Consider the following 12,409-nt stretch of genomic DNA (forward strand, 5'->3'; position numbering starts at 1 on the left):
TTCCCTTCTAATATGATTTTCAAAACCATTCCTCTTTTAGAATTTAACTAAAATAACAGGAAACTTCAGTGCATACATTTTAAATAAAACATTTTATAGCATTAAGTTTGGCCCCTTGTTAATGTAACATTTTTGTATTTTTTCTCATATGATAAAAACAGCTCATGTGTTAAGTTATCAAACCATCTATAGGAAAACATTAAAAAAAGCATCTCCTTCAAAAAAATTGTGTTCTCTCACTAAAGCTCTTCTGCTTACACACCTGATGACTACAAAATGTTGAGCTAGTTGACCAAAAACAAACAAAAAAAATGAGTTACTTCTTTTCCTAAATGAAAAAAATAACATTTCAAACCAAAGTAAATGAATATTAATGAATAAAAGCATATTTATAATTTAAACTACTCACTAGTTATTGCTTTGTCTGTGTCATATACTGCAGTCAAAGAGCCTACTCTCTTTTTTAGATTTTTATTATACCATCAATAGCTGGCACTACAAGTAGCTCAAACTAGGATTCCTGGTAGTGGGTGACCTGCATCTTGAAACTGCCTGTTCTGCTGGCAGTTTTTTCTTCTTATACATTGCAGGTGAACTACTGATGCAGGGGAGATGGAAACATAAATTAATTTTAGGAAGAGAAATTAATCATAATATTAGTCATATAAAACCTAAATTAAGAAAAACCTGTTTTCTCGAAGAAAATACTTGTCAGTTTATTTGATATAATTAAACATCTCTTTGCATCCTGAAACAATTTTTAATTTTCTTACCAATAAAAGATCCCTAAAAAACAATCATTTATATCAATGAATGTAATTAGTTTCCAAAGTTATATTATTAAAGAAATTTCTAAAACCTGAGAGTTTTACACAAAAGAAAAATGACATTCTAAATAGACTTACTCTTTTAATTACACATCAATGGATATACATTCATTTCCAATGCAAAGAGCATGAATTAAAATTATATTATTTTTCTTGACTTATGAGACATATGAAGGAACTCATAAAAGTATGATATAGAAAATAAAGTTTTGCAAGATGGATATGTTTCTCAATTAGAAATTCATTCAACCTCCAGACATCCTGACTCACACCTATAATCCCAGGACTTTCAGATGATGAGGCAGGCAGATTACTTGACATCAGGAGTTTGGGACTAGTATGGCCAACATGGTGAAACCCCATCAGCTGTGTTGGTGCACATGTGTAATCTCAGCTAATCAAAAGGCTGAGGCAGATTAATCCCTTGAAGCTGGGAGGTAGGGGATTGCAGCATGCCAAGATTGCACCACTGCACTTCAGCTGAAGAGACTGTGTAAGATTCTATCCTCAAAATGAAAGAAAAGAAATTCAATCAACTAAGAATTGAAATATGCTACTTATTTACTTTTCAGTGCAGTTTGTCAAAACTGTGATTTATAGTTATTTTATAAAATCTCTTTAAAAAGGTGTCGCACATATTTCAAATTTACTATAACTGCTACAAAAATGGAAGCCTTTTCATTTTAATTTAATTTAATTTTTATTTATGTTAAGTTTCATGATACATATGCGGGACATGCAGATTTATTTCACAGGTAAATGTGTGCCATGGTTGTTCACTGAACCCATGACCCCAGCAGCTAAGTATTTATCTCAGCATAAATCAGCTAGTTGTCATGAAGCTGCTGTTTTCCCACTTTCTCTATCCAGTCTGTCATTCATGGGCATTTGGGTTAATTCCATGACTTTGATTTTGTGAATAGTGCCGTAATACACATACACATGCATGTGTCCTTGTAATAGAATGACTTACTTTTTGTGGGCTATATACCCAGTAATGAAATTGCTGAGTCCAATGGTATTGTCATTCTAAAACACTAAAAGTGTGAATCACCACACACTTTTTCACATTGTCTGTAATGATTTGCATTCCGGAAAAAAATGTAAAAACATTCCTATGACTACACTAGCTTACTACCACCGGTTTTTTATGTGTATTAACTTATACGATAAAGATAGTCATCAATTTTGCTTCCACAAGACACAAAACTATCTGGGTATTTCTTCCATGGGAAAAACAAGGAGACTACAATGGCACTGAATGGAAGAGGCCCTAAATGCTGCTCATCATCCTACAATGCACAGCAAAAGCTCCTCACATAAAGAAATTATCTGAGTACAAAATGTCAAAATCAGAAATTCTGTTCTATTAGATAGCTTTATAATATAGAGGAAGGTGCCAACATGAAGCCCAATGCCCTGAATTACAGAAGTATATTCTCAGAGACTAGATGACTGTGTAAGTAAGAGGGATAGGGTGGTCAGTGGAAAATCCATCTTTCAACTATAATTTCTAAAAGATTTTGAAATATAATGATTTTCAAATAAGGTTTAAACATTCCAAATTGTAGGAGACTGGATTTTAAGTATTTTGAGATCCAAAAGAAGAAAGACATTTAAACACAACTAGCTATGCTCCTTTTGTCATGGGATTTGGGGAGAGTCACCTTGCCAATTGAAAACCTCTGTGGCCAGTGGTGACTTTGCCTGAGTTTTCTCAGGCCTGCTAAGCTTGCTCTACCCACTCTGTCTGACAGGCTGCACTCAGCTTGTTATGGGCAAGGATTTAACACCTGCCAAGGGCAAACATGCGGTAGAGTGGCAATGGTGTTTGAGCAAGTGTGGGGTCCAGTTGCTATACATGGCCAGCCCTGCCAGCTGTTGCAAAGCAGGAAATTTTAGGTGCCAAGAGAAGTGCCACCTCACTGAGTTGCAGCAGCTAGACCAGGCATACTGCAAGCAGCTTCCACAGCTGATACTTGGGAATGTAGTGGTGCCCAGAAGTTTCAGGATGCCAGAAACAACAAAGCCCTTAATATGGTGTCAAAGCCCTGGTTTTGAGATACCCTAGGTCTGTGCACCCTGAAGAGTCACAGCTGTCCTCTTATTTTTGTCTTTTACAATTGATGAGCAAGAGACATTTTTTTCCCTGTTTGTGTTACAGTTCTTTCAGCACCACAATTCAGTGATTCTCAAATAATTGTTCTTTATCCAGGATGAATGAGGTAGATGGACACGTGGAGAGTGAGAAATTTATAGATAAGATTTACTGAGGGACAGAACTCAAAAGAGATCCTGATTGGGTAGCTCTTTTCCACAGGCTGGATATTCTGATGAGTGTCCAGCTCTCAGCAGAGAGATGGCTTTAGAATGGGTAGCTTATCTCTACAGGCAAGCTGTCAAGGATTAGTGTCCAGCTCTCAGCAGGAAAGAAACCCTGGACTTGGTAGCTTCTCCATCCAGCTAATCATACTATGAGATGTTAAGCTGTCCACAGAGAGAAGACTCTGGATTGGGTAGGTCTACTTCACTCCTGGTGGTTCCAAGATCGGCTAAGCCTTCAGCAAAGAGAAGACTCTCGACTGGGTAGCTGCTCACTCAAGCTGGTCATCCCATTATGTCCCCAGCTTTCAGCAGAGACTGAAAGCGGGTAGCTCCAGCCCACCACTGATAGTCCTGACATCTCCTAAGCTCACAGGAGAGGGATGACCCTTGGGTAGGTACCTCCTCTCCACAGCTGGTAGTTTGAATAGTCCTCAAATCTGACTGAGTCCAGGAATACTACGTGCTTCCAAGGAAAGAACGTGTTTGCTGATTGGATTATTTGGCAACAACACCTGAATTTCAAAACAGCACCAGTGATTCCCATTCTTGTCCATTGGCCTAGGACCTAGACTTCAGGCTGTAACTGGCTTGAAGGTGAAGCCTCAGTGGGGACCTGCAAATTTATTGCCACAAGCCTGTGATGGCTAACACTGAGTATCAATTTAACCGGATTGCGATATACAGAGTATTAGTTTGGCATGTGTCTGCATGAGTGTTACCTAAGACAGATTAATACTAGGGTCAGTGGGCTGGAGAAGGTAGATCCACCCTTAATCTGGTGGGCACAATTGCCCTGTAATTGTTCTTCTTTGAAAACCAGTCACTCAACTACAAAATATAAATATGATTAAAATAATTGGATCCCGATGTGACAGGGTCAAGTGGCACCACTCAACCATCAAAGGTAATGTGGGCACAGCTAACGGATAGTCGCCGTCAAATAATGTGACTCCTGTAGGGCTTTGTCATTGGTCAATTATTCACGGTGTTCATGGAAATGAAATTGATGGAAAGCTTACTGCATTCATACTTACGTTATACATACGGAAATCATTGGGTCAAAAGGACAAAACACTATTCTGAGTGATGAAAACAGAGAAATACAGCCCCTCCATCAATTACCAGGCTGGAGACAGTTTAAAAACTGAGAATCCATTGAATGAGAGGGAAGCTGGGTTCCTTGACCAAGAAACCCACAACATAACTGACTATTTTTGCAGGGAATCTTTACACCATCTTTCCCCAAGAAGACCTCCAGGCTTTACCAAGGTAATTGTGCATTAGGGAAAGGGAAATAATCAGACTTTGCAGAAACTACTGGCCACTAAGTCTGTGCTGATGTGGGTTCCAGAGGATCCAAAATGTTATTGTGGTCCCACAGTTAAAGTAGGAGCTCAGGGAGGTCAGGTAATTAATAGAGCTTTATCTTATTAGGTCAGATTTACAGAGTGCCCAGTGAGTCCCCGCAGTCATCCTGTGGTCATTTTCCCAGTGCTAAATTGCATTGTGATGTTAGGGTGTCACTTTTAGATCTTGCCTGCTTTCTCTTGTGGGTATTTAGTGCTATAAATTTCCCTCTACACACTGCTTTGAATGCGTCCCAGAGATTCTGGTATGTTGTGTCTTTGTTCTCATTGGTTTCAAAGAACATCTTTATTTCTGCCTTCATTTCATTATGTACCCTGTAGTCATTCAGGAGCAGATTGTTCAATTTCCATTTAGTGGAGCAGTTTTGAGTGAATTTCCTAATCCTGAGCTCTTGTTTGATTGCACTGTGCTCTGATAGACAGTTTATTATAATTTCTGTTGTTTTACATTTGCTGAGGAGTGTTTTCCTTCCAACTATGTGGTAAATATTGGAATAGGTGTGATGTGGTGCTGAAAAGAATGTATATTCTGTTGATTTGAGATGGAGAGTTCTGTAGATGTCCATTAGGTCCACTTGGTGCAGAGCTGAGTTCAATTCCTGGATATCCTTGTGAAACTTCTGTCTCATTGATCTGTCTAATGTTGACAGTGGGGTGTTAAAGTCTCCCATTATTATTGCGTGGGAGTCTAAGTTTCTTTGTAGGTCACTCAGGGCTTGCTTTATGAATCTGGGTGCTCCTGTATTGGGTGCATATATATTTAGGATAGTTAGTTCTTCTTGTTGAATTGATCCCTTTACAATTGTGTAATGAGCTTCTTCATCTCTTTTAATCTTTGTTGGTTAAAAATCTGTTTTGTCAGAGACTAGGATTGAATCCCCTGCCTTTTTGTCTTCCATTTGCTTGGTAGATCTTCCTCCATCCCTTTATTTTGAGCCGATGTGTGTCTCTGTATCTGAGATGGGTTTCCTGAATGGAGCACACTGACGGTTCTTGACACTTTATCCAATTTACCAGCCTGTGTCTTTTAATTGGAGCATTTAGCCCATTTACATTTAAGGTTAATATTGTTATATGTGAATTTCATCTTGTTATTATGATGTTAGCTGGTTATTTTACTCATTAGTTGATACAGTTTCTTCCTAGGCTCAGTGGTCTTAACAATTTTGCATGCTTTTGCAGTAGCCGGTGGTGGTTGTTCTTTTCCGTGTTTAATGTTTCCTTCAGGAACCCTTTTAGGGCAGGCCTGGTGATGACAAAATCTCCCAGAGTGTGCTTGTCCTTAAAGGATTTTGTTTCTCCTTCACTTATGAAACTTAGTTTGGCTGGGTATAAAATTCTAGGTTGAAAATTATTTTCTTTAAGAATGTTGAATATTGGCACCCACTCTTTTCTGGCTTGTAGACTTTCTGCTGAGAAATCAGCTGTTAGTCTGTTGAGCTTCCCTTTCTGGGTAACCTGATCTTTCTCTCTGGCTGCCATTAACATTTTTACCCTTCATTTCAACTTTGGCAAATCTGACAGTTTTGTGTCTTGGAGTTGATCTTCTCAAGGAGTATCTTTGTGGTGTTCTCTGTATTTCCTGAATTTGAATTTTGGACTGCCTTGCTAGATAGGGGAAGTTCTCCTAGATAATATCCTACAGAGTGTTTTCCATCTTGGTTCCATTCTCCCTGTCACTTTCAGGTACACCAACGAGATGTAGATTTGGTCTTTTCACATAGTCCCATATTTCTTGAAGCCTTTGTTCACTTTTTTTTATTCTTTTTCTCTAAACTTCTCTTCTCACTTCATTTCATTCATTTGATCTTCCATCGTTGATACCACTCTTTCTTCCAGTTGATCGAATCAGCTACTGAGGCTAGCGCATTCTTCAAGTAGTTCTTGTGCCTTGGTTTTCAGCTCCAGCAAGTCCTTTAAGAATTTCTCTGCATTGATTGTGCTGGTTACCCATTCTTCTAATTATTTTCAACGTTTTAACATCTTTGCCATGGGTTGGAACTTCATCCTTTAGCTCAGTGTCGTTTGATGATCTGAAGCCTTCTTCTCTCACCTCTTCAAAACCATTCTCCATCCAGCTTTGCTCCATTGCTGGTGAGGAGCTGTGTTCCCTTGGAGGAGGAGATTTGCTCTGATTTTTAGAGCTTCCAGTTTTCCTACTCCATTTTTCCCCCATCTATGTGGTTTTATCTACCTTTGGTCTTTGATGATGGTGACGTACAGATGGGATTTTGGTGTGGATGTCCTTTCTGTTTTCCTTCTAACAGTCAGGACCCTCAGCTGCAGGTCTGTTGGAGTTTGCTGGAGGTCCACCCCCGATCCTGTTTCCCTGGGTATCAGCAGTGGAGGTTGCAGAACAGCGGATAATGGTGAACAGCAAATGTTGCTATCTGATCATTCCTCTGGAAGTTTTGTCTCAGGGGAGTACCCAGGCATATGAGGTGTCAGTCTGCCCCTACTGATAGGTGTCTTCCTGTTAGGCTACTTGGGGTTCAAGGACCCAGTTGAGGAGGCAGTCTGTCCGATCTCAGATATCCATCTGCGGGCTGAGAGAACCATTACTCTCTTCAAAGTTGTCAGACAGGGATATTTAAGTCTGCATAAGTTTTTGTTGCCTTTTGTTTGGTTATGCCCTGCCCCAACAGGTGGAGTCTACAGAGGCAGGCAGGCCTCCTTGAGCTGTGGTGGGTGCCACCCACTTCGACCTTCCTGGGCACTTCGTTTACCTACTCAAGCCTCAGCAATGATGGGTGCCTCTCCCTCATCCTCACTGTCACCTTGCAGTTTGATATCAGACTGCTATACTAGCAATGAGTGAGGCTCCTTGAGCAAAGGACACTGTGAGCCATGCATGGGATATAATCTCCTGGTGTGCCATTTGCTAAGACCATTGGAAATGTGCAGTATTATGGTGCGAGTGACCTGATCTTCCAGGTGTCATCTCTCAGCCCTTTCTTTGACTAGGAAAGGGAATTCCCTGACTCCTTTTGCTTCCTGGGTGAGGTGATGCCTCACCTTGCTTTGGGTCATACTCAATGCATTGCACCCACTGTCCTGCACCCACTTGATAACACTCCCCAGTGAGGTGAACCCTGTACCTCAGTTGGAAATGGAGAAGTCACCCATCATCTTCCTTCAGGTCTTGAGCTGATGACTATCCCAAGGATACAACCAAAAAACATTCTTTGAATAAATACCAAAACTGTAAGCCTTCTTTTAATAAGTCATCTTGTTTGATGGTGACATTATAAACTAATTCCATACAAAAAATCCTGACATATATACACATGTGCATATGTGCTTCTGTGGTCCATAGACAACTATGTAAAAAAAAAAAAAAAAAAGAACAAAGAAAAAACTTTTGAAGTACTTACTTTTCTATTTACTTACTTCCAAGGCTCTAGAACATATGTCAGAGGAATTATTTAACAACTGGTTACCAATTAGTAAATACTCTTCATTTCTTTTAAAACAAAGGTGTATTATATCATCTTAGAAAACAACAATTTAAATTTTCAGAAATATTTAGTAAATACTGGTTCTGTAATCATTGTAAAATGTACCCACTAAAATCAGGTTTAAATTTAAGTAATCAGTGAAAAAGCTGTTACAGGTAATAATAGTAATAGCAACAGTAATAATAATAAAACAGTGCCAGCACTTTGAAAAATCAGGTCAGTCACAGAGTTCAATTAATATTCCTCTTTCACTAGAAGCTGTACCCAAACAACTTTGTTTCTACAAATAATGCTAGCTGCTGTACACCACTTCATGTCCGCCAATGCCTCAATTTCACACCTCTGCATTGTTCCAAGAATGTGTCTAAACAGCAGAGCTCTCCTTTAGTATATTAAGCAAAAAAATTAATCTTGCCTTTTCCTTTTAGGTATTCAATGGCATTTTATTAATGTTGGAGAAAAAGCAAGCCCTATACGGCTCATAGTTTGGCCTCGTGGAGAAGGCTCTAGCATCAAAAACAGAGGCTACAACTCAGGCGCTAAGAGGGAACTAAGGAAGCAGTGTAAAACTGGATAATTACCACGTTGCTGCTACTTGCTCATGTTCTGAAACAAATTTTTGATTCAAACGGGAAAGATTTTCCATTGTAGAAATTCACCTTCTTTTGGATTTATCTTAACATTTTCAAAAATTGTTTCTATTACATCAGTTTCCTCATTCATTGATTTTTATTTTCTCATATTGTCTAATATGCATATTTTTGTGAATGCATTATTTTATTATGTTGGAACAAGGCAGAGAACAAATAATTCTGACCAGAGATGCCCAGTATGCAAACTTCTATCAAATAAATTTTAAAAAGTAGGAGATACTTGAGCATTGTTTCTACTAAACAACTTTAGCAAAATTCAAAATCCTCTAACCCCAGCTATAGTCCTTGAAAATTTTGTTTTCATTTGGCTTACCTATTGTAATAGTCTAGGATCATTCATGAGTATATTATGACTGGGACAATTCATGACTATATTATGGGAACACATTGTGCTTTCTGAATGCACAATGTGTATCCATAACATAGTGAGCCAATGCACCTGTATGCATGTGTATTATTTACACCTTTCAACTCTACTAAAGATTAGCCTTATCCCAAATGCCATTCATTAAGTTTTCTCCCTTGGTACCTCCAAAACAGAGGCTGACTAGGGTTTTATTTTTTGACATTAATGTTTTACAAAAATATTGAGAAAGTAATTGGAAGGAAAAGCAGAGAAATAGAAAATATATCGTTCAGTTTCTAATCATTGATTAAATGAACTGACCTTACTTTAGTAATGTTTACCCTAAGTTGAATCAAAGTAACTTATATACAATTTTTCAAATCCTTCTGCTTTATGGAATCTAAAGTTGGAGTTAAGAAATCTTCAAAATATAATATCAAATTGTTCTAAATGTGAGCTTTTAAAAATAATTTTCTGAAAAGATGTTTCAATGCTGTCAGCTTCTTAAAGGTGCCTGAGACTGAAGATTTTAGGATATTTAGCAGCATTTCTAACCTCTCAGCAATAGATGCTAGTAACAACCTTTCAAATTCCACTTTCAGTCATGAACCAGGTTTAGACTGAAATCTAAGTAAAAGCTTCAGACCTATAAAAACCCTAGACAATCACATGGACTGTCAGTTACTTCTAAGAGCTTTTCTTCTATAAATTTTCACCTTCTAAAGTCTGCAGCAGCCACAGGTAGCTGGCTTTTTAAAAACAATTTATACAGGCTTCCACCAGGAATCATTGTACTTATTGATCTTGCTGCATGCTTACATTATTTTCTTATTATTTTCTTTAGATATTTATTTGAAGGTCACTTTGTAAGCCACTTATTGTACATTTGTTTTACAAAAATCAAAATGTACTTTATAACAGAGAATCTTACCTCTTATATTTTATAGAAAATTGATAATTTCACTTAAAAACAACCAAAAACTTTATAACATAACGACTAAAACAAAAACATAACATCAGGGATTCAAAATTGGAAGTGTAACATAGATTTTAAGTATTTTAAACAAGAGACAAAACATAAACCTCATAAACAACAATAAACTCTGAAATTAGAAAACACTCAGTGATTCATAGATAAAAATAAAAGCAAACTGCAGGGATGGCAGTTTCAAACCATTCAAAAAAAGAAAAAAAATTGAAACCATCAAAAACACTCTGGACCCTGAAAATCAATAGTTTATATCAACCAAGTAAACATTTAATCCAGAAAAACTATTATAAAATGATAATTTTTTTTGCTTTAAGGATTGCCATGTCACCTCCTAGGCACAGATGAAGACTTCAGAATTGAAATCCACATTGTCAAAATGAGGACCTGATTCCTGCTTCTGGAAAAAGCAAAGAAACCCTTATGTGCTAAATTACTGTGTGTTTTTTTTTTTCAGTCTTTCTAGAGGATATATGAAAATTTGACAAAATAAACGTTTACTTCTCCTTTGCCTAACTCAGAAATCACTCTCGGGTTGAAATGCTAGGAATTGGTCACAAACATATAAGTTGCTGAGTACAAAAAATACAGTTATTTTTTACACTAGGCAAAGGAGAAACAGGAACAGAAGTTGGCGAGATTTGTATTTGCAAAAATCTGAATATTCAAAAGCAGTTTAATATACTGAAGCACTTAGATAATCATGCATATGTTTATGTCAGTAACATTCTAAAAGAAATGTAAAACAATATACATTAACCCTCAAGTTTATCTACAGATTCAGAGTGAAAACAAAGTGAATGTTAGGAGAGAATTATAACAGTCTCGCTGAGAGTTAAAGGAGAGTGTTAATACATACCCTGAATTTAAAAGTGATAGTTTTCACATTGCTCTTATTCAAAGTGCTAATGGAATGCAAGCTAAGGTTTTAATAACTAACAAGTTGCATTTCAGAAATAAGGAAAAGCATTCAGAGTTATCACATTATGACATTTCAAATGTAGAGGTAACATTCAGTGTTAGTACATTATGACATTTCAAATATAGTTTTCTGAAAAGGTAAAACCCAAAAACAAACAGAAAGTTAAGAACAATGTAAACCAAAAGCAGGAATTAAATGTGTCCCAAATTTTATAGACAAATAACTAAAAACAGCAGTTTTAAGTAGGGCTAAAGAGATATTACAGACAAATGATGAAAGAATAACATGAGAGCAACAGTGAGACAAATTATAAAAGAACCCGTAAAAAAAATGGGATAACTACTGAAGTAAAATCTATAATAAAGGGGTTTAACTGCACATTTGAGCAGGTAAATATTCATTCAATCTGAAGGAATAAAAACTGAAATAACCCAGCCTCAGGAGTAAATTTTTTTTAAAAAAGTGAAAAAATAAAATAAAATAAAGAGTAAATAGAACACCATGAGGTCTACTGGTACATGCAATATGGGCATCTTATAAATGAAGAAAAACAGAGGCCAAAAATTTTTAAGGTAAAAATGGCTGAACATTTCCTGAACTTAAAAATCTCAATCTAAAAGATGAAAGAGGACAAAAATCTTTAACCACAATATAGTCAGTGATAACCACATCAGAAAACATTAGAGGCAATCAAGAGCCAATACAAAGAAAATTGTAAAAGCAGATAGGGAATAGCAACTTGCTATGTTCAAGAAGGTCTTGATTAAAATTAACACATGATTGTTCAGCTGAAATCATGAAGTCAGAAGGTGGTGAGATATCCAAGTTTTAGCAGAAGAATGCTATCAAACCTGAAATATATAACTGGTTAAATGAAACTCAAGCAAATATGTCTAGATAAAAGCTAAAGGAAGTTGTGACTAAAGCTTCTCTATGAGAAAAATGATATTACTATTTCAACCCTGGCAAACTTAACTGTTAATGAACAGTCTGTGTGCACAGATATAATCAGAGACAATAATAAAAATAGAGAAGGGTGGACAACTACAAGAGCAGCATATTTTTATATTGTCGACCTTAAACACTAAATTATTCACACAAGTTAGTATTGTTCATAGTAGGCTATTTTAAGTTTTCAATAATAGTTGAAATCCCAAATACACCTAACTGTAATGTCAAAAATACAACAGAAGGTTTTGAAAAATTAGCCAAATTTTTAAATGAGCAAAAAAGAAATTGAGGATCAAGCAAGGGAAAGAGCATATGGAAAACATGTAAGGCAATGTCAGAGTATGTAATATTTTACTTGTAAGAACTGTAAATGTGAGCTCTTGCTTAGAAAGACACACATTGTTGCAAGTGTACCCTTAAACAAAGGAGTCACTTTTGTGACTTCTATGCAAGGCATACTTTAGGTACAAAGACAAATAGGCCAAAGTAAAATGAGTGTAGATTCTGGGAAAATTCTGCAATGTACAACAGATCACTGTATATCCGTCTCTTCAACTATACAGTAGGTGCAG

The sequence above is a fragment of the Pongo abelii genome, chromosome Y (assembly GCF_028885655.2).
Source record: "Pongo abelii isolate AG06213 chromosome Y, NHGRI_mPonAbe1-v2.0_pri, whole genome shotgun sequence".
In the NCBI taxonomy this organism is placed as follows: Eukaryota; Metazoa; Chordata; class Mammalia; order Primates; family Hominidae; genus Pongo; species Pongo abelii.